The 23,499-nt window shown below is 41.5% G+C and overlaps 1 protein-coding gene across 1 annotated transcript in view; it reads right to left on the bottom strand.

The window, feature by feature from the left end:
* The window catches only part of tmem104 (transmembrane protein 104), a 58,363-nt gene that overhangs the window by 19,569 nt on the left and 15,295 nt on the right, over window positions 1-23,499 (bottom strand). The gene's annotated exons all lie outside the window — the stretch shown is intronic.

Genomic DNA, 23,499 nt, shown 5'->3' with positions numbered 1-23,499 from the left:
ATCCGCGATTAATGCGTCAAAAAAATTGTCGGCGTCAAGCACATGTCAGATTAACGCGTTTTTAACGCGACAAATCAGACAGCCCTAATATATATATATATAACTATTTTTTAATCAAACATATCTTTTAATTTCCTTTAAAATCTTTTTCAGAACAACTGAAAACACAATGTGTTAATTTAACGCTCTTTCCAATATGAAAATTAAATTATTAATAAATACTAACGTGTCTTTACAATAATAACATACATTTTAAGGTAACTAATATCCAAACTACACTTAAGAACTAAAATAAAGAGTATATCAAATGGTCTTCTAAATTCAAAGAGCAATAAATGTGGATTCAAAATTCACAAAGCTGCATGTTCATTAATTTTCCATTTTCTGTCAGATCATTTATTACTATTGAGGCACAATTTGAACTTTCAGACTTTTAATATGTTAAGATCATTGATTTTTTACAGTGCTGGTGCCCATATTCATTTCACTCCTTTTATTAAAGTCTGACCCACTTTTCTTTAATAAACAACACTTTAGTCACGTGCTTTACGTGAGTACCGCTAGCTACCTCAACTCATCCGGGACCGCACCGACTTAATTCATTCAAGAAAACTCTTAAAACCTATATTTTTAAAGATGCTTTTAGCCTTTAATCTGATTTCATAATTTGTATTTCCATATTCAAACTGAATGTTTCCTATTACTCTTTTTTTAATGTCATTGTTTTTGTAACAGTCCTTGAGTATCTTTTTAAAGCGCTACATAAATTAAATGTATTATCATTATTATACGCACCTGTTGGATCAATAACGCCGCTAGTCTCCTTTAGACGCTGTGCATCTCTCCGCTACAATCTGGTGTATTTTAGCGCGGCGTTTAGACATGTTACTGCTGTTATCGCGCCTACGATCCACGTTTTTGTTACAATAGAAACAGCGCGCGGTCTGTGTCTACTTTACAAAAACACAGACACACTTTGGACCTTTGGGCCCGCCGCGGCTCTGCCATCCGCATGGGTTTCCACCTGTCCGTGGAGCAGGTGGTGGGAGAAGCCCCGCCCCTCCCCCACTGCATGCGGAAAAGCAGCACAGTGCACTCCGTGTTCGCGCTGCACCCGCGCAACTATGTAACGTATTGGTCGGGTAAAAACTGATGACGGTTTCGCTACAGCATCCTTACAATCAACTGAAACGATTACAGGAAAGAGAGGACCGTAATCGTTCATGAGTTGAAATATCGCGATCGTTCGTCATACTGATATTTTGTCCCTCCTCTTGCTGCGTTTGCATGTCTTTAATCGGATCAAAGGTCCGACTGGAACAGAACTGTCCACATGGCTCCTGGAAGATTTGATCGTACAACCGTTTCCATCCGCCACACGTTTGATCAGAATGAATCATTTGATTTGTTCAGAACTATCTAAAATACAGGTGTTGTGCTAAGATACGTTCCTCCTTTTTTAAACTTGTCCAACAGCTGAGCAAACAGATACGAGCTGAGAGCCTCTAGTGTTAGATATTTTCTTCCTGCCAGAGTTTGTTTCCCGTTACAGCATCATTGATTTGTTTTGTAACACTCATATTTTGTCCAAAAAGCGTAAAAAAAAAGGTGGATGTTATGAAATTCTGGGGCGTTTGGGAGTTTATTGTCATATTTGCTTTTTTTCATTTTTTTTTTGTAAAAACCAACTTTTGTTTGTTTAATTCAGGATTCCAAATGCTGTGTTTACATGATGATTACTTGTGTCCTTGTAAATGCAGCAACAGTCTCATAAAGATAAACCCTGAACATCTCGTGCTGCAGATGTCAGATTCTTGATTTACAGTATGAAGAGCTCACTCTCATCACGTCTCAGATGCCAGAATGTTTTCATCCCAGATTCCCGAGGAGTCTGATAAAACCTGATGACTGAAGATGCAGGACGTGGAAACGATCAGAGCGTCTCAATCGTCTGCTCTGACGCCTGAACGGGTGTAAAGTTTACAGAGCTGCTGCTGTTTGGATCCTTCATTCCCCCTAGACACACCCTTTCAAACACTGGCTCAGATTCATCACTCCGGGGGAGGTGGACCGATCTATACCGAAAAAAACCTCACATCTTCCCCGACCGCGGCTCTGATTGCCCATCAGACACCTTCTTTATCAGAGCAGCAATCAGAGCAGCAGCCCGGCCTCTGCAGCTCCATCAGCTCCCTTCACTCCTTCTCCTCCACGTGTCCGTCCTTCCCCTCATCCGAGCGCTCCGACACTCTCAGGTCGGGCTTGGCAGTTTGAGTGGCGTGTGATCTCACGGGCGGTCACTTGAACGCCGTTTGATCAGGAGGCGGCCCACAGGCTTTCATGATGGCGCTCGCACTCGTCAAGGAGGAGACGGCGATTCAAAGACCAGAAACAGATCCTTCCCTCCAAACTTTCCCTTCTCAAGATTTTCCTTTTCCTTTACTGCTAGAAACAGCCGTTCGTCTCCTGGTTAACCTGTTTAGGGTTTGTTTCACATCAGAAAGAATCGGAGGTTTTGTTTAATGAAAAATCTGAAAAAACAAGTTAATGAAATTTGAGTAATGACACACAGGAATCTGAAAAAATACTAAACCTGATGAACACAATTTATAAAAACAGGGTTCCTACAAGTTCAATTTAAGACTTTTTAAGACCTTCTTAAGGCCATACATCTAAAAAGTAAGTCAAATTTTGCCGTCTATTTCCCATTTTATTAATTTATTCCCAATTTCTGATCAAATCTGTAGCTTCTTATCATGTTTGTGGTCTGTGCCGTGAGGTTTTAGAGCTACTTCTGGTTTTATTTTCAAACCGGCGGTGGGCATATAGCGTTTTGGTGCATAACAACTGGTTTTCCTCATGTTTGCTTACATCATTTAATGAAAAATAATCATAGTTGAACATTTTTAATGTTTGACATGAAATGGGAAACGAAAAAGTTTCAAGCAGAACAATTATTTAAGGCTTGGATATCAAAATTCAAGACTTTGTTAAGGTATCATTTCCAAATTAGTAAATTCAACACTTTTGAGACTTTTTAAGACCTCGCAGGATCCCTGAAAAAAAAACTCAATACATTCATAAACATGTTTTAACAGAAACGTTTTAACTGAATAAATGGTTAAAAAAAAAAATCTTAAAAGGAAGATAAATTATGTTAAACTTCAATCTAATGCTTTGACGCAAATTGCATTTGGTATAGACAGACAAAAAAATAAGATTAAAATTCTAAAAAGTGATTGAATATTTATTAGCGCTGTGAAAGTTGGTGCGCACGATTAATAGAACATAATTAATGTGTTAATATGTATTAATGGTTGCAGGAGTCCTGTCATGCAGCTGTGGGATCAGTGTAATAAAACTATCTAAAATAAACCTAAACTTTTTTTTACATACTGTGATTAAGATTTTATTAAATGAAAGAGATAATATGGCATTTATTTGTAGTTTTAGGACAAAAGCAATCTTTTGTTTTAATAAATAAGGCGGAGAACAAACGTCAATCTGAAGGCTGCAGCCTAGAGCAGCAGTGCACCACACGGGTTCTAAAGGGTTAAAAATAAATGTTCTAAATGTGCAATTTTGCCTGTGATTTAATATTGTGAATATCTGCAGGAAACAAGTGCCTGACAAATACTGTAACAAAAAAAAGAAGAAAAAAATCAATGGCGACTGATTGTGATTATTTTTTTTACAGATTTGTGATTAATTTGTTAATTTTTTCTTAATCGATTCCCGGCTCTAATATTCATTTATTCTGTAAGAGACCATGGTATAAGTGAGATAATATCCAGTCAAGTGTTTTAACGCACGGCGTGGAAGCCTGAACCACTGAGGCAAAGCGAAGGACTGCTTCTTTCTGAGGTGCAATTCATTTAATTAATACATATTTATTTAATTATTTTGATTAATCGCGTACGTTAACGCCTGAACATTCACAGCCCTAATATATATGTAATTACTACATTTATTTCATTATAATGTACAGTAGATTTGGAAATAGAAAGGCTGATAAAAACGGCTAAAAAATATGAAAAATCCAAAATGATCTGAAACATTAAGAGTGGATTGAAATGTTGCAAAATATAACATTAATAGTAAAATGCTAGTTTAGTTTTTTTAAAATGTGAGGTTAATGTAAGTTGATTTAAGGAATGTTTTCCTGATTGATTACCATTTTATCAAATTAATAGAATAAATATTAGAAAAATGATTGTTTATTAACCGTGTGAACTGTGAAATATCCCCAGCACTTCTCTTGAAGATACTTTTCCACGTCGGATCTGTGAAACGCCTCGTCTCTGAAACAAGACGGAAGCTGCGATACCTGCGTCTCTGACAGGACGGAGGAAATATGACAGACTAATTCTGCTCTGTACCGATAACGCCTCTTTGTCCATACATTAGATCCGAGCCTTCTGGACGCTTGGCAGAGTGCAGCCTCAGCTCCAGCAGCCAAATAATAAATCTGCAAAAGCCATTGGAGGTAATGAATGAAACATTATGAAGAGAGATGTGTCTGAAGAAAGAGCGGGAATTAATAACCTCTGCTTGACAGAGCTGTACGTCGCCTCCTGAATCCTGGAGGCTTTCTGCCTGAAGAGGAAGTTAACATTTGTGGCTCTGCATCCACACGCCTCTTTTGTTGGGATTTAAAGACGGTTCTGCTGAAAGAAATCGTCTGGATGGTGATGTCATGAGAAATCTCGTCTGTTGGATGATTAAATAGGAGAAACTTCTCCCTCCTGGAGCTAAAATCTGCTTAAATAGAAGCATAATAAACAAACCTGACCGGAATGGGATCAGCAGACTGACGGACGGACGCGCTGATCTGATGCATTTATTCATTTAATAATCAGCAGTTTGAAGCATTTCCTCTCATTTGTTCGGCAGACGTTCAGATTCTCCTTCCTGCAGAGCTGCTGCCGTGTCTGTTGTTTAATACAGTTGGCAATAAACAAAAACAAATTATGTGAAACGGACTGAATCTGTTATATCCATCAGCCCCCCCCTCCACCCGCATACATCTTTAAAAATCGCTCCATCCTCCTTTCAATGCCAGACAGCACTTCCTGCAGCAGCCTGGGAGGCTGCAATCACTTCAGCGAGACGCGCCGAGCGCCGCGATGAGACGGCGAGCAACATTCAGATCAACACTCCGATCCTTTTCACCGAAAACTCAAGACGGAAACATTTAGGATGAAAGCAAAGATGAGCTGGAGCTTAAAGACATCAGACTGTTAAAAACACTGAAGATTCTTTCCTGATCTTATAAACATAATCGACAGGGACGGAACAATTAATCGAACTAATTAATACATCAATTTCTACTACTTTGATCCAAATCTTTGTGTGAAAAAAAACTTCTGATTAAATTAAAGTTCCCTAAAAAAGAAAATAAAAACAATTTCTACATCAGCTACAGAGTAAACCAGGAGAAAGTTTTCACAGAAAGAACCATCGTCCTTCATGTTAGATCAAAGAGGTTTCTAAACCACAGAGAAGGTCATCATGTATGAACGGAGAACGTCTGAACAAGAGAGAAACTCACCAGGAGACCAAATAACCGACAGAACACGACCAGGAGTCATCAAATGGTGTAAAATGGTGTATCCTTGTAGAGCGCTTTCTACCCTCCTCCGAGGGCCCAAGGAGCTTCACAGTCACAGACACATTCACACATTCACACACTGGTGGGGGCTCCGCTGCAGAACACTGGCGCCAACCTCCCACCAGAGGCAGTTCAGGGTTCAGTGTCTTGCCCAAGGACACTTCGACACATGGGCAAGGCGGGAATCGAACCTGCAATCTTCTGATCAGGAGTCGACCGCCCTACCGCTGCACCACGAACGCCCCGGGAGGTCACGAAGACACAGAAGATAGAAAGACGGTCAGAACTCATGATCCAACAGTCAGAAACGTTTGGACCAACATGAGCAACAAGAACTTGAGACCTTCTGGACCAACGTTCTGATGAGACCCAGGTGGAACCTTCTAAAGGAGAACATCCTCAAACATCTGGACTTAAGAGACTTTTAAAATAAGAGGCAGTTAGAGTAGAGTGATAAGGTAAAGTCCTATTAGTCATCACATACCAAGGAGAGTAAACTGTGTTCTCTGTGTTTGATCCATCTGAGGGGGAGTGGTGAGCTGCAGACACAGCCGTGCTCAGGAATCAATTGGTGGAGTGACTAGTCTATTCTATAGACTAGACTAGACTAGAATAATTGTCACTCGTACAACAAAACTTAAGTTGATCTCTGGTCAGCACCTCATTCATTCAGTTTCTAAAAACTTAATAAAACTATAACTTACACCAAAGAGTTTAAGAATAAAGTAAAATAAGTAAAACAATAAAATACTAATAAATAGTCATATCACAAACCCAGTCATTCAACTCTAGAACAGCGTACCTCATACTCATCGATCTCTTCAACACTATGATTTAAACTTGCCTGTATTGTAAACAGCTTTCTCTCTATTCTGTATTATTTATATTTATCTCACTGTAGAAATTTGTGACAGAAGCTCTGCTGTAAATGCAACAATGCCCAGGGATGAATACAGTATTCTGATAATAAAATAAATAATTTTAATCGAACTTGTGCATGGCTATTGAGACTCTTTATATTTTTAATATATTTTTAACATCTGCTTATTTTTAATCTAGTTTGTGTGTTTGGAGCAATTAAAGTAACTGCAAGTTCCTTTGAGATTAATAAAGTACTCCATCAATCCTCCATCATCCATCCATCATCCATCATCCATCATCCATCCATCCATCATCCATCCATCATCCATCCATCCTCCATCCATCTAAATTTAAGTCATAGAACATTAGCATACAGACAACCACACAAACAAACATTTATCCACACACATTCTCTGTCATTAGATGAATTATCATAAAGTCCATATACACTATAGAGTGCGTTTTCTGTGTTGTACTCCTGTCTGAATCTACAATTCCAAAATTCAAGCGACCTTGAAATTTCTCAAAAGTCTTCGCGAAAAACCAGTGTGCATCAATGCTTACGAGTATAATGAATATAGACCACAATGCATTGCGTTTGAACTAATTTTGCAGAAAACATTGTGTTTAAATGTAATTTTTTAATAGACCATCAACTTTTTATATCATCAACAGTGGATTCATAAATAGACGCCAACAGACTTTTACAATCCAGTGAATAACTAGATAGTCCAGTAATATGTAGTTATTTAGTCGTTAGGGAAGGATTACATGCGTCAGAATAGAGCTATGGAAGAAGAAACCTGGAGCGAGATTCACCAGATTCACATCACAAACATTTCACGATAACCTCCTCCAACTGTGAGTCTAGTATCGGGTAGCGACAGTCCAGTGTGAACACCGTATGCATTCATGAATGTCAGTGATGCGTGTCAAACACTCGGTGTGTACGCAGCTTAAGAGTCAATCCTTGTTTTCACTCAGGTTATTTATCTGTGGCAGTAAAAATAGTCAAATGTTTTAAATTATTTAGGTGTCATAAACCAGAGAGGGGAGATGTCCTGGAGTCCTATTTTCATCATTCCATCAGACCTAGAGGGTCCAATAACCTGTCGCTCCACCTCTCCATTACACGTTCTCCATTTCCTCGCAGAGCGGTCCGTGTTCCCTCACAAGCGGCCGGCCGCAGAAAACCGGTCAGCTTACGGCTCAGATGAATTACTCCGAGCGTCCGGCCTGGCAGCTCCTTAATGGGAATGCATAGCTTTGCTCACAGCAAAATCCACGTTTGAAATGGAAGCCTTTCTCCTAAAGGAAGTGGAGGTTTAAGACCACGTCACCCCCTCAACATCTCCACTTTACGCCCTGCACTTCATCGGCATGGATGCATAATGCATTCCTCTGGTTTTCACCGGGATTTAGTGCTGAGAGATTAATAGAGCTTAGATACGGTGAATGATCTCCATAATGGGGAAAACTGGGAAAGTACGGCCAATCTGTTGGAGCAGAGACTTCCGTCCAGCACGCGAGGGTTTGTCCTCGTGTCGAGTCCTCGTGTCGAGTCCTCGTGTCGAGTCCTCGTGTCGAGTCCTCGTCCACCACAGTTGGGCCAAACCTTCGGCCCATTTGAGTAATGAATCAATCGTCTTCTGCTGCGGCGGTCAGCCAGACGTCCAGGACGCAGATGTCCTGCAGCTTGTGGAGATCTGGTGGATGAGTATACACCCCGGAGGGACGCTGTTATGACTGCAGAGTCCGCAGAGTTACGAAACAGCAGAGGTAAATAGGGTTAGCGGAGGAAGACCCGGGGGGCGGATCAGCGTGGACATTCCAAGAGACCTGATGGTTCTACAGACGTCCAGCCGGACTCCACTAATCCACCGCAGACTTTGACTTTGAAGGAGGGATTATGATTCCCAATCCCTGCAGTCCCAGGCTCCCAGGCCATTTGTATCCCATGTTCCTCTTTTGTTCTAAATGGATTTTGAAGTGAAAATGCTGCTACTGCGAGTCCACACCGGTTTACTGTTACGTCATTAGTGCAGAACGAGTATAAAATACTGGAAAAGGGGAGAAAACGACGGACTAAAATGATCTCCTGAAGCTGATGCTATGAATAGCTGCGATCCACAATACATGCACAAAACTTTATCGAAATTCTAGAAATGTCGACAAAACACAATTTTGTGATTACTGTGTTTCCAGTAGGACTGGGTATCAGTTATGATCTACAGAAACGATTCGATTCACAAGAGCCTGAATCGATTTGATTAAAAAAATGTTTTCGATTCTTTAATTCTATTCAAGTTTGAGTTATTTATACATATTTGTTTAGAAATACATTAATAACCTAATATTTAAATATACTTGTATTAATCTGATCACATCCTGTAAATGTATCAGTGAAATAATGATTGCTAATATCATACAGTGTTACATGGATTTTCTAAACGAGAAGTTCTAACAAACCTTCAAGAATTTCTGGATCCTTTGAAATGAAAAGGTCAGAGTATAAAAGAATCATCAATAATTATTAAGCAAACGCAGAAAAGACTAATTTAATGTAATTAATCAGGCAGCACCAGCAAGTTTATTCATTACTGACATTCAGAAACAGCAAAACATCTGATTCAAAAGTGACTGTCCAACAGTCAGCAGCAGTTTAACTGGACCTGAACCTGACTGAAATACTGAGGATCCTCCTCCAGCTCATTTCTGAGCGAATGAGATCGTAAACACCAGCTGCCAGAATGAGTTCCTCTGAAGGACGGCTGGAATCGCACTTCAGGAGGACATGAGGAGCTGTGGTTACAGACGCTCTCGATTCTGGAACAAAGACGTCTGAAAGAGGCTGGATCCAACAGTTCATCCAACAACAATGAAAGAATCCATTAAAATGAGGATAAAACACCAGACTTTGGCATGTTTGATGAACACAGCACCTGCACAGGTACGGGGCGGAAACAGAAGAAAGCAGGTTATAAAAGCCCCGAAGATACGAACAAACCCTCATGATGGCAATAACAAGTGATTCACTGAGCGCGGCGGCGGCGGCGAGAGGCTCTGAGGGTGGGGGGTAAGAGGGAGGGGATGATGTGGAGGGGCAGAAATGATGCCTGGTGGGCAACATCTGGGAGAGGAATGTTTATGGGGATGAAAGAGGGAGAACCATGAATCCAAGAAAACGTCTTCATTGAGAAGAATGAACAAAAATGAGGGAAAAATGCATCAAAATGGAGGTTATTTTTAAAAGGGTAAATGGGAAATTAAATCATCAGAACAGAGCTCCAGATAATGAAGATATCAGCTGAAATACTGGGTTTGTTTAGGACAAAGCTACAAAATGATCTACAAAAAGTAAAGAACAAACAATGAAAATAATCAGGGTTTAGGTAACACCCCCACCTTTGGTTGCAGTTCCCCAAATGACCACTGGAGGCTGGTTTCAAACGGAGTCACGTCCCACCATGTTAAAAAGTCCAACGTTAAAGTTAATATATTTTATCTGGTGTCCAATGAGGAATTTTCATTATTTTATTTTCTATTCATAAAAAGAGCAGTTCATGTGTTAGAATTATAATTCTAAGTTATATTACCAAATATTAGTAACACACAAATTTACAGTCAATCTTAATACATTTAAATAAAGAAAAGGCAAAAATTAAGATTTTATAACGAAAGCATTTGACGAAGAAGGCATGTTTTATCAAAACACTAACCTGTAAATCTGTTTGATAAATGGTGTTTTTTAATAATCCACCTTATAAAATAAAGAAATAACATGGAATCTGGGTCCAAAAACGCTAAACCTTTGATTAAAACATTAAAATAAGTATTTTAAAGCAGAACATTTTGGAGTTTTTAATTTCCAAATTTGTGGCTTTTTTTTTATTTTAGTGCAAATTGCATCAATGGGTTGAAAAAAATCACAAATTTAGAGAAATGCTGCACTCATGTGGCGTTGGAATGATTGAGAAAATATCCGTCCGACTCTGAAAACACGCATGAACGTCAGAAAAAACAACAAATCTTCCAACAGCACATGAATGCAGAACAACTTTCTGCTCCGATCATCCTCTGATCTCTCTTCAAACTGATCCCACGAGCTTACAGCCCCTCACACCCCCAACCTGACATTAGCGGACCAACAACAATAGTGACCAAAATCATTTCTATCCATCCGTCTGATCCAGATTCCAGCTCAGACGAGGAAAACAAAGACGTTCATGGATCTAGCGGTCTGCAGAATGGGGCGGAGCTGGGAGCTCGTGGCTCCGCCCAGCAGATTTAAACACAACGATTTGAATAAATACTCAGAAATACAATTTCAATCTTAATTTTCTTCAGACATGTCCTCCATTTTCAGAGTGAGTCTTTAAAAAAATCTGAACAAAAATAATAATTAAAGTCCCAAACCAAGAAAACTGAGTTATTTTAACAATTTCAGAGAGAAATGTAAGTTTTGTTTGAACAAATAATCTTAGAAAGGTCGAGTTCACACAAAAACACGACTGGTTAAAGGAACTTCCTACACAACTAAATCCATACGTGATTTTATATCAAAGCGTTTCTGGACTGAGATGACCTCCACCAGGTGGACTAACGGGTCCACAGTGGACACCGTGGTGCTCTCTTAGGTTTAGATCCTAAACACACTGCAGCGTGAGCCAAACTTTAGAGAAGATCAACCGTCATCAGCGGGATGATGAACTATGTGGCATTCCCGTTCAGACGACAGAGATATAGCGGCGGGGAGCCGTCATTCCTCTGCGGTTCCACTAAATCACACATTTCTCATCAGCGTCAAACAGAGACGGCTGGAGTAAGCCGTGCCGTTAATGGGCTGCCTGGCTTGTTTGCAGCAGAACTGCTGTGTAAAAGTTAATCACGCCGTGGTCATCGGTGGCGTGATTTAGAAGGTGATTAGAAGGTTCCACTCCAATGCTCTTAATAACAACAAAAAGGGTTTTCATGGAAGAACTCTCAGCTTTTCTGTAATGAGGCCATATTTCCTTTATGTCTTCTTCACAAAGTTTAACGGGACAATTAAACCAAGATAATTGGGCAAAAGAAAAAGGTGAAAAAGCAGTTAAAAATAATCAGCCATCTAAATATAGTCTCTCTCCAAAAGCCAAAAACAAAATCTCAATGTGAGCTCAAGGTTCTGAGGACTTTCATCAAATAATGAAGATTCTTGTTTAGAGACAATCAAGGACTTTTGAAACTTAATGTAGATTTATCTAAGATGTCATGAGTCAAACATTCACACAGGAAACTTCATTCAAAAGGTTTTCAGGGGACTGGAACCACCGCAGAGGATCCACCTCTCTGGGTTTTCCCACAGATGACACGTTTTAAGAAGAACGTTCAGAAAGTTTATCATCTGGAAACTTTGAACTCTCAGCGTTTTCAGTCAAACAAACATAATCAACAAACATAACAAAAGACTTTTGGAATTTAGTAAATAACATTTGTTGCAGTTGGAGTTCAAAGTGGATTTTTCAGTTTTAATGGAATAAACCATCATCACTGCTGTCTGATCATCAATGTGATATTCACGTTCCAGTTCCAAGAGTTGGGCTGGAGCTGAACATGTGGACACCAAGAACCCTACGGAGATGTTTCAGGACTCAAATGGATCTAGAACGGTTGAGAGGAGAGACTGAACTCAAAGGGAGAAAAGCTTCGAAACATTCTCAGGTTCAGAATCTGAACCGCCTGAACTCCATTTTATCTAAGCTCGTCTACATTTACGTCACTCTGATAGGGAGCTAATCCTCACAGGGAACGTTCTGGAAGACTTTTTAAAAGTGTTGCTGCAACAGGAAAGTTCCCTTTTCCCAAGATCTTTACGACATCGTGACCCAATGCATTGATTTCCATCAACAAATCTAATTTCAACATCAACAAGAGTACCGGACCTTCAGCTGACTCAGTGGAATGATATTTCCACTAATGTGTAAAGAAACAATCAGGTGAGTAAACTAAAGAATAACAAGGAAAAAAACTGCAAATTTCACCTGAAATATGAGATCACTCAGGTAAGAAACCTGAACGACCCAAAATGTAATCCAAAAATGAGTTTATTATATGTAGAAAGAGTCATGACACTGAGGAGGAGGAGGAGATGAAGGACCTTTTCTTTACTGATGTGGAGCCAAAGACTGACTTTTTTATTAAGTAAAAAAAAATGATGACAAAGTTTGATTGAAGGGACTCATTTGGTCATTTATGAAGATGAGGTCACGATGGGTCGCTAATGAAAGGAAAAACCCCTCGACCCGTAACAAAGAGCCTCCAGCTCCCATCATGCACAGCTTCCTGTCTGCAGTTTTACTGAGGAAATGTCATTTGTTTTCCTTTAGAAAATGAAATCATGACATGAGGCTAAAACGTTCTTGTAACGAAGAAGTAGTTCTCTTGTCAGAGATCTGATGGTAACCTGCAGAGGTAAAAAGTATCTAAATCTCAGAAATGCAGCTGGCAGATGAAAAAAATGAATAGAAAAGGAAAAAAGGAAAAGCTCGGCTTGGACAATATATTTCTCTTGCATGATTTCTATCAAGAACGTACAGAAAAAGCAGCTCAGGCTGTTTTAACCTGAAGATACAGGATGAAAACAAATCAATAAAGTTTTTTGTTTCCAAACAGAAAAGACAAATCAGCATTGATTGACGGGACAGAAAATCGTTCTTAGCGCTCTGCAGAAGCGTCTGCACTGATTGTTTGCTCCTCTTGGAGTTGAAGGAAAGTTTGTTTGTCGACGCGTTTACAGGTTCACTAAATTCAATGATGCTCCAATCAGTCCAGCCCAGACTGGAATTTCTACCTGACCCGGTTCTGACGGTCAGACATTTCTGATTTCAGAAGGAATTCTTCAAACATCAGAGCTTGAACTCAAACCCTTTTTAACTTGATAGATTAAATATAAAATAATAAAAAATAAATGCAGGAGAAAACATCTAATTAAAGTTCCTTCTTTCACAACTTTTTGGATCTACAAAATCACTTGTTTCTCTTCAAGTTATTCAAGCTATTAACTGACCAATCAGATGCCTCAATAAAAGTGGGCGGAGCCTGCTGACACCCATGTCCAACACTCAAAGCCTTCTGATACGTGGCTTCTGATTGGCTGTAGTGGTTGCTATAGTAACCCAGACTGACTCGAACCAATACTCCTGAGTGACGCCGCCTGGCTCCAACATGGCGACGTCTGATTGCGACAGAATTTATTTCCTTTGGTTGGAGCCAGAAGTAAACCGAACCGTTTTAAGACGATCTGACAAACTGCACATGAAAGTTTACTTAAAAGGTAACCAAACAGTTAGTTAACTTTGTTGGGGGCTTTCAAAGTGCCGTCTGTCACCACATTATTGACAAATTAAAATAAACTTCCTGAAATGATCAAGTGTATAACCATCTGTGTGCTGCCCCCTACAGGTTAAACAAGGTATTACAGTGGAATTTAGTGATTGGTTAACAAGTCTCATGTCATTTCAGAAGTTTGCAGCTCCAGCATAAAAGCCCCGCCCAACTTTGATCCTGTAACAGTCAGTTGTTAGCGTGTTAGCTTAGCATGGTTCGTAGGTGTGTTGTCAAAAATCTACTGGCTTAAAAAAAAATGTTCTAGTGGACTTGGAAGTTAGACAACAGAGGTTTAGTGCAATTGAATCCAGAGAACTCCGTCCGGGTGATGGATTATGAATGAATGTTTCACTCGGGATTGTTAGCTTAATCCGTTAGCCTTCAATAGCTTACGATGTTAGCATCATTTTACCATTAAGACACAAGCCTCCTTCAGTCTGGACCATGAGCATCTGCCTCAGGAGAAAAATCTTTACTCGGTACCACGCTGCATGTTGAACACGTAGAGTGACGACTCAAGCTAACCTCACTGTCAATCACAGATCCAGACCACACCCCCCCCACTCAGCCCCGCCCCCTTTTTGGTATTTTTCAAATCTGGGTGAGAGTGGAGTCAGCCTCCAACTGTCCTGTTGTGTTACCCTTTAAGACAATAATGTTAGTTTTCTAGAGTTGGGGGTTCAATCCCTTTGGATCACCCCCCCCCTCCCCCCACTATCCTAGTATCACCTAAGTTGCTTTGGAGCAAAGCGCCTGCAGAGCGACTCGTGATGTCCTTGACTCCGTTCAACAGAAGCATGATGCATGAGTGTATCCTGTGTGCTATTGAGTAAAAACAAGCTCCCACAATGCATCATTCAGTTTATCAGGCCACACCAAAATTGCCTGAATAATGGAAATCCATCACTTACTCCCAGCTGACCGCTGGATCTCCTTGAAAACTACTGGCTCATCTCCACTCAGCGCAGTGAAAGCGTCTCCTTCCCATCCAGATCCACTGCTCCGACACGACTTCCTGCCACTGCACGCCATGGCGTGGACCCCCCTCCCCCCCACCTGGATCATCGCAGCTCTAACTCTTCCTCCTGCTGTGATAATCTCCCTGAAACCATCTGCACTGGCCCTGATAGCTGCTGCGCCTCGCCGCTGCGCTCCTCCTTAGCGTGCAAATCAAACACAGCTGCGGCGGGCAGCGGCGGGACGTGAGCGGGAGACGTTCACCAGTTTTCCTGAGTCTGAGTCAATCGGACGTTTGACCTCTCTGCAGGACGGGTCATCGGGAACAGAACCAGCTGAGGGAACAGTCACGTTCACGCTGCGACATGCAGGCGCTGCTGCAAACGACTGTTTCTCTGTAATTAAGACCATCACTCTCACAGCAGCTCTGAAACATGGCTGAAGCCTCGAGAACGTGTTGCAGCTGAAACATTTCCATCCCCTCAGGACTCCGTCAGAGACGCTCAGTTAAACCCAGATGGAGAATCAGCTTTTCTTTTCTCCATCATGGAACCTGTTTGCTTCCATTCTGCTGCTAACGAGGTGCAACAAGCTCCAACTCAAGAACAGCGAGAAGGAGACGGCCTGCAAGGTCACAGAAACTCCTGCTGGAATAAATCTTTATTAGTCAGTTAATTAATCAATCAGAGCTTTATTGGGGAAAGTGACAGGGTGGGTCATTCTGGAACTTTTAGGGGACAGACAACAACTATGCCATTCAAATTAACTGTATTTGAACGGGCTTAATAGAAAGCGTGTAATTGAAATATCTGCATGAAGTCAAGCTGTGAAGAGTGCAGCCTCAGCATAAAAGCCGGTACGCTGCATTGATTTTCCATCACTTCTCTCATACTGGGAGAACCGTGCATCAGCCATTAAACCGGACCGGCTGCCCAGCGGAGGAGAATGGGCCCGCCGCCGCTTGGCGAGCAGCCGTGACAAAGACGCAGCAGGAAGAACTGCGATGAGAAAACTTTGCCGGGGACAATCAAGGACAGAAAGTTGATCTGAGGTCTTGGGAGTTTCTGCCGGAGCTCAACAAAACCCAGAAAGCCCCGACGGTTTCAGGGGAGCTTAATCTCTGCAATCAAAGGCCCAGATTCAGCCCCCCCATCCACAGTTACGCAACAGAGCCAGGACGTGGGCACGACTCCAGGACTTGGGTGGAGCGTCCACTCCAGAGAAGACACAAATGTCAGCACCAAACCGATCAACTGATTAAGTCCGGAGCGTTCAGGATTCCCAATGAGGAACTCGGATATCTGAGGATATTGAGCTGAGGGAATAAAGTGTTTCTGCTTTCGACTCATCCTGCAGCCACCAAGGTTGAAACTGAAACATGTGACCGGTTTCAGCCATAAAAAGAAGGCTGGAAACATGTGAACTTTGAGACTTCAACTGTGTCTTCTTAAATACATCAGAAAACCTTCAAACATCAAAGTATCTCTTAGCACTTCATCTGTGGTGAAGGCTTACTACTCCTTCCAGACCAACAGATGGCACTAGACTTCCACTGGGTTCATTCAACTACAAAATAATTAGGTTATTAATCAGTTCACCTGGTTACAGTCAGACGAGCTCCTCCAACAGTCATTAACAATTGACAAAAAAACGATCACAAATCATTTCTGGAGCTAAACCTCGTTATGATCATGGTGTTGGGAAATCGTGGAGAAGAAAACGTAGTTTTATGATGCTAAAAACAAACCCGACAAAAACATTGGAACATCTGCAACAGAGAAAAAAGATAGACAACTTACGAGAAGAGTATTTAAATTCTTAGCCAGGAGCGAGCAATAAGGCGACTGCTAACAATGAAAAGTCTATGTAAGCGAGCATAAGTGCAGATTTACGATCTTTATTGTCGTCATTATCGTTACTATCATTACGACCGTTAGGGTTGTTAGAATTTTTATGATCGTCATTACAGTTGTTACAATCATAACTATTGTGTGGTCGTAACAGTCGGTATTATTGCTTTTATCGTTACGATCGTTATGGTTATTACCGTCGTTACGGTTTTTACAATCATTGCGATCATTATGGTCGCTACTATCGTTACAATTGTTATGGACGTTACAGTCGTTATTATTGTTACTATCGTTACGATCGCTCCAGTTGTTACAATTGCTACAATCATTCCGATTGTTATGGTCGTGATTATCGTTACGATTGTTATTGACGTTACAGTCGTTATGGTCGTCAAGACTGTTATGGTCGTTACAGTCGTTATTATTGTTATTATTGTTGGTATCGTTACGATCTTAACAATCGTTAGGATTGCTATGATCGTTACAATCTTTATGGTCGTTATGGTCTGGTACTGGTTTGGGTCCTGTCCCGAGGGTTGCGAACCCTTGAGTTTATAGTCATAAAATGACAAGTTGGGGACGCCCAAAATGTCAAAGAGTGTCCTTAACCAAACGTCACCTTGTGTCAAGTTGGGGATGAGAATGTTTTCATTCTTCGTTGTTGACCTTGTCAGTCAATCTCGTCTGTATTGTGTCTTCTGTAAAGAATGCTTTTAATTGGACAAATCTTCAATCGTCATCAGATCTTTGTTAACATCCTTTAATTCTGGATGTACTTTCTATGAATGTTTGAACTTTGAGAGTTTAACCAAAAGTGTGAGAAAGTTCATCTCTGTCTGGGAAAAGTGGATAAAGTGTGTAGTGAGGAGTTTTACGCCCCTAGAGAGTCTGTATTTGTGGATTTCTCCTATCAAAGATCATTTTTAGAACATAACCCTCATTATAAATGAGGGGACACTATATTTATATGTCACTTTTCTACCTGGCATTAAAGCCCAAAGTGCTTCACGGTTTCAAACACTGATGGCGGCTCCGCTGCCTCAAACTGGCGCCAAACCTCAACCACCAGGAGCAATGGGAGGCTCCAGTGTCTTGCCAAAGGACGCTTAATGGGGAGGCAAGGTGGGAACTGAACCTACGATTGGAGCTTCAGAGGATTAGTATTTTGTAAATACTGCGCTGAGTGTAAACTCCAACACAAATACGTCATCCCAGCAGGGCAGCTAGCTGTCTCTGTTTTCAGTAAAGTGCAGTCATGTTTACAGGGACAGATGTTCTCATTCCTAAAAATATCCCACAATCCGTACCCTCCGCCAACGAGCACCCAGACGGCTGCAGACGCTCCAGCAGCAGAACACCTGCCAAGACGGTAGATTCACACCTGGACGGCCCAACCGTAACCGGTTCTGGTGAGAACATGGAATGAAGGCGTGACGCCGACGTCTATTAAAAACTGAATCTCTGGTGTGGCATAACAACAAACTGCTGTACTATCTGCTTTTTTGTGACCAGTTCTTGAAATGTGTGTGCTGGGAAAGCTCATGGGGTCAACCGGGTCCAGTCCCGGTGTCCAGGGACCGGCTGGGTCGATAACCGCTCCGTCTGAATCCCGCCTGTCACCAGTCACCCACGCAGGGATTAAGGCTCTCAGACCAGCGCCATAATCAGGCTGCTTTCTCCTCTCTTGTCATGGACTAAACCCTAAATATGGAGTGGCTGCCTGTTGCATCACCCCATCTGACGGCTGTGGAAGCAGCAGGCGGCCCGCCTCCCACAGAGTGACCCGGCCCGCTCAGAGTTATGCTCCACTCGCATCAGACGGCTTTACTGAAAAATGGGATGATCCGACATCTATGTCTCCTTATGAATAAAGAAGAGCCAGATTACAGCAAACGAGCCATTTACACCTTTAATATAAACAGAGCAGAAACTCATAGTTAAACTGCAAAAGATTCATTCTTTAAGTTTTCACCTTAAATCTGTAGATTTACTTCATACACGCGTTTGAAAGTCTCTGCACCTTTCTTAACTATTATTAGGTTAATCCGTCTGTGAGAAAGTCCCCATAGTACTATAAATGTAGGTAAATCAGCGCCCCCTTGTGTAGCGATTACTGCACTGCAGGAAAAAATGGCAACAGTTTCTGATGAGGAATGACAGCAGTTTTGACCCAGTAAATGTAGAAAGTGGAGATTGTTTTTCAGTTCTGAAATTGGCTGCAGACTCAGTGAGGTTTAGGATTATTTTATCTCAAAACAATCTTCAATATTTCACTTGGAATCAGGTTTGTAATGGTGGTCAAAGGTCCCAGTTTTGTCCAAAATTTGAGCCAAAGCTTTGTGTAATTTCAGTTCAGCTCTCAGTCACATGCACACGTATGGGGAGGTGACTGGTACAGGTTTTTTAAGGGGGTCACATGGACCTCCATGGACCTGCACTCTAAAACGGAGCTCAGGTGTGTCTCAAGGTGATGACACACCGACAGCGTCGACTTGAATCCAAGAGGCCACTTGGTGCTGAACACTCACAACTTCAACTTTACTAAACTCTGACTCCATATAATATAAAGTAACGCCTAATCGACTAATAAATTATGTACAAGAACTGTGCAAGTTTTTAAATAAACAGATATGCATGTGCATATATACATAAACGATAAATACATATAGAAACATATACATTGTGATGTGCAAATAAGTTATCTGTGTGATTTGGAATCTAACTTAGATATTACTTTGGTGAAGAAGCCATTTTTGGTCTGTTTGTTTTTGTTCTGATGCCTCTGCAGCATCTCCCAGAGGGCATTAGGGCAAATAGGTCGAAGCCGGGGTGTGAACTGTCCTCGATGATGTTTTGAGGTCGATTAGTCGTTGATTAGTCGACTAATCGTGGTAGCCCTAAAGTCCGGTCGTGGGTCCTTCATACAAATCTGCCTTTCACTGATCACGTGCAGAATGTTAAACCTGGTTTAACATTTTCATGCAGAACTGTGACCAATCAGGGACTCAGATTTGGAAGTGCCAACCGTTGTAAAAACGATCACAAAGGAGACATTAATAACTGAAGTTTGTGTCTAGTGACTCAAAGACGGACATTTATAGGAACAGAACAATGAAAACAAAAAGTCTGGAGCGAGATTTGTGGGATTTGCACTGCTTTGACTCCGAGCCTCTTCCTACTGCAGGAGGCAAACAGTAAAAACACCACAGAAGAAGAATCTCCTGACCTCTGCGACCTGCGTGTCTGGTGCTGGTCAGGTGTGTACACCAACGGCCGGATTCACGATCACAGAGTGTGTTCTTGAACGCACCACATGTGAGTGCAGCGTTAACGTTTCCTTGAGGCTCGTTTGGCCCCCTTATTTAAAATTTGACTATGTGTGGCTTTCTGGAAAACCGTAAATGTTTACGTTTAGGCCGTGATTACAACACTTTTTCTGCTAGCCTACAAACCGACCCCGGCCCCCCATCAGAGAAGAAATAGAGAAACAGTTTGGGGACCGCAGCTTTACATAAAGACTGATCGGTTTATCAAACTCCAGGAAAGACGACTGTGTCACACGGGGCTACAGGTCAACCCTTCCTTCCTTCTTCTGTTGTCATGGTTACGCCTCGTCGAGCACAGACTTAATTGTAAATCTTCACATCATTCTGAGTAAATTAAAGTGAAGACGGCAGAGTCCTGACAGACGGAGGAGGCCTGGATCTCCTCCTTCCCGGCGGAGCCGCGGTTTGAGACAGGAGCAGCGTAAAAGCTCATCCAGAATTTATGACAAGGACTTCTCTGCAGCCTCGTTGACTAAGACGGAGAGCGTGGTTTTTGTAACACAAAGGTAAGAGCAGGGCTCATTTCCCCTCAGCGCACAGACGCTTTGAGCCCTCCACATGTCATTTGATTGTGTTTGTGCCACCGTCGCACGTTCCGAACATCCGTCTCCTGCTTATTCATAAATCACTCAGCGGCGTCACTCGGCTGAGGAGGGAATTAGAGAACGGGGCCGCAGAAAGATCCGTCTTCTGAACGATAAAGGTCAGGATAATACATCATAAAAGTTTATCTTTGCAGCAGATGTTCCTGTAAATTACTTAACTAAAAGTTTCAGTCGGGGGGGGGCAGCTTCACTTCACTCAACACCTTAAAGATGGAGCCCAGCATCTTCAGCAGTAACCAGTTAACTAACCACTATTTCAAATGACTGCTGTGGCTTTTGGGGGCGGAGCTTGTGAACAGATTTACTGTCAGGTTAAAGGATCATAGGAAGGTCCTTTGGTGCACCGCTAATGTTAGCATGGGATGGTCGCCGCCAAACTGGATAAACATTTATTAAACACTCTAAAACATTTTTAAAACTGTAACTTTTTAACATAATTATGAATCATAAAAATAGCAGGAATATTATTCCAGAATAAATCAACTTAAATCTTAAATAACTTTCAATATTTTACTCTCCGTAAAAATATATTTCGTCAAAATTATACAAGCTAGAAACGAACGTAAGATAACATCGCGTCATTAAAAACAATAAAATAAAATGATCTGGAGGGCCGGAGAGAATTACCCAGAGGGCCGGATCCGGCCCCCGGGCCTTGACTTTGACACATGTGGTGTAAACAGCTGAATGATGGGAAGTGGGGGCGGGCTTTCTCTGCCACCCACAACTCAGAGGTGAATTTCTTCTGAGTTCTTGCCGTTCTGCAGAAACTATGTTCTAGAAAACAACAGTTTTCAGATTTTATCTAAAAACGAGATCATCATAATGAAGAGTACAAAGACTAATAACAGTAAATATCTGGACGGTATAAAGGTCAGCAGTAACCCCTCACTGGGTTTTATTCAGAAATGAATCAGAAAGATTTCTCTCAGAAGAATCAAACATCATCTGAGCCGCTGGAGGATTTTTTTCTTGTTGTTAATTGAGCCGAGAGGCTCAGAACGGAGCTGTGAAATCAGGACATACATCACTGTCGGGGCTCAGAGTTAAAGCTCGGCCTGGAATCGGCTCGTATCAAGGACAAAAGCATTTCCCGCTAAGCAGACTCTCCTCCTTACGGTCGATGGAAACTTTTCGTGCAGCACAGGTTCCTTTCAGCGTCCAGGAGTTTCAGATTCTTTCCTAAAATGATTCAAGCTTTGGTCACATGCACCCGTATAAGCGCCTGTATCCACTGTTGGGATTAAGGTTTCCTCATAGGAATGGAAGCACAGAGAAGAATTTACCACGTTGCTGTGAACTTGGATGGAAGAGGAATTGAATTCCTGGTTCTGGGTTAAAGGCAGCGGCTGCATCACGGCAGTTAAAGTGCTTTAAAACTCAACCCATCTGAACCAAGAAAAACCAAGACACAAGTGACGGCGAAGACATCAGAACGCCGCCTGAAGACCTGACTGCCTGCAGGACATTAATGAAAGCTGACCGAGCACCACTTTAGGAACTGGCTGAAGATCCAAAGACTTCAAGCCCAGAATGAACTTTGGGAGGACACAAACCCTCAAACAGCTGCTCCAGTTTGGACTCGTGGGCCTCCGTAGACGAGCAGCTGAAAGGAGCGGCTGTGATGCTCCGGTGCTGAAAGGGTTAACCCATCCCATCATCCTCTCAGGGTCATCTTCTACCTGCTCCAACTCCATCGATTTACCTGTGAAGCCAAACGCGTTCCTGGACCGGACCCAAATCTAAAGTGAGACCCAAATACCTGTGAGTCGAGGATCCGTAAAAAGGTCGACGGAGGTCCAAGAAGATCCACATTTAAATGTTTTCTATCATTTGTTCCTTTTTCACCTGAAGCTACTTTATATAAAAACCAGAGACGAGGCAAATTCTGAAGAGAAAATACTGGAGAACGTTTCCTCTGGAATTCTAAAGTTCAGAGAACCTTTATGTGTTGTTCAACTCAGCAGCAAAAACTGTTGAAAGAAACGTCCCGACCCAGTGGGTTCCTGCACGTCTCGCTGGTTCAGTCCACAGAAAAGAGCATGAATAATCACGCATCAACCACAGCATGTCTCCTGTTCTGATGATCAACCTTCAGCAAAGCAAAGGTCCGTTTGGACTCGAGTCCAGGACCAGAACCGAGCAGGATCTGCAGGAATCCATCTGAGCTTCAAACAGTTCCTATAGAAATTTAAAATAAAGAGAATCCCAAAACCAGGAAGAGAAAAAGCAACAAAAAATGCATTAATAAATGTATTAAAAATGTACAAACTGCACAGGGTCAAATCAGCTTAAAGTGAACGAAAAACAGATCGAAAATATGAAGAAAAAAAAATTGAAAGCAGTTTTAAACTAAAAAATAAATATTGAAAACTTGAAGGAATTATCAAAAATGTGAAAAAAATAACATGAAACACTTGAGTTTATTGAAAACCATACGCTACATAAAGCTAACCTAACTGTCAATCATAGCTCCAAGCCACACCCTCCGCTGCTCAGTCAGGCTCTACTAGCCCCGCCCCCTTTTTGGTGTTTTTTTTTAATCTGGGCTGAGAATGGAGTCGGCCTCCAACTGCCCTGTTTGGTTACACTTTAAGATGATCCTGATTTGACCCATAAAACTGTTTCAGGATGAGAAATATTTGTGAATCTTTTCTCTCCTCAGTAATCAACCCGAGTTTAATTTAAATTATTTAGATGTTTGTTTAGAAATGTTTGATTCCTTTTGCTCTTGACCGAACAGCTTTAAATTGACAGAGAACTTTTTCCATCATTTTCATCCGGATCCAAACAAAGACGTTATTTCTGTCTGTGAATTCTGGAGGAGAAACTGGCTTATAAACTGTCCCGATGGAGGATTGATGTTCAGAAGAGTTGAGGATTTTTCATTTGATGATCGGCTCAGTTTGAATCAATAATCAAAG

Source organism: Oryzias melastigma, linkage group LG8 (genome assembly GCF_002922805.2).
Source record: "Oryzias melastigma strain HK-1 linkage group LG8, ASM292280v2, whole genome shotgun sequence".
NCBI lineage: Eukaryota > Metazoa > Chordata > Actinopteri > Beloniformes > Adrianichthyidae > Oryzias > Oryzias melastigma.
Note: the sequence above shows the minus strand (reverse complement) of the source record. Positions and strands in the feature narration are given on the sequence as shown.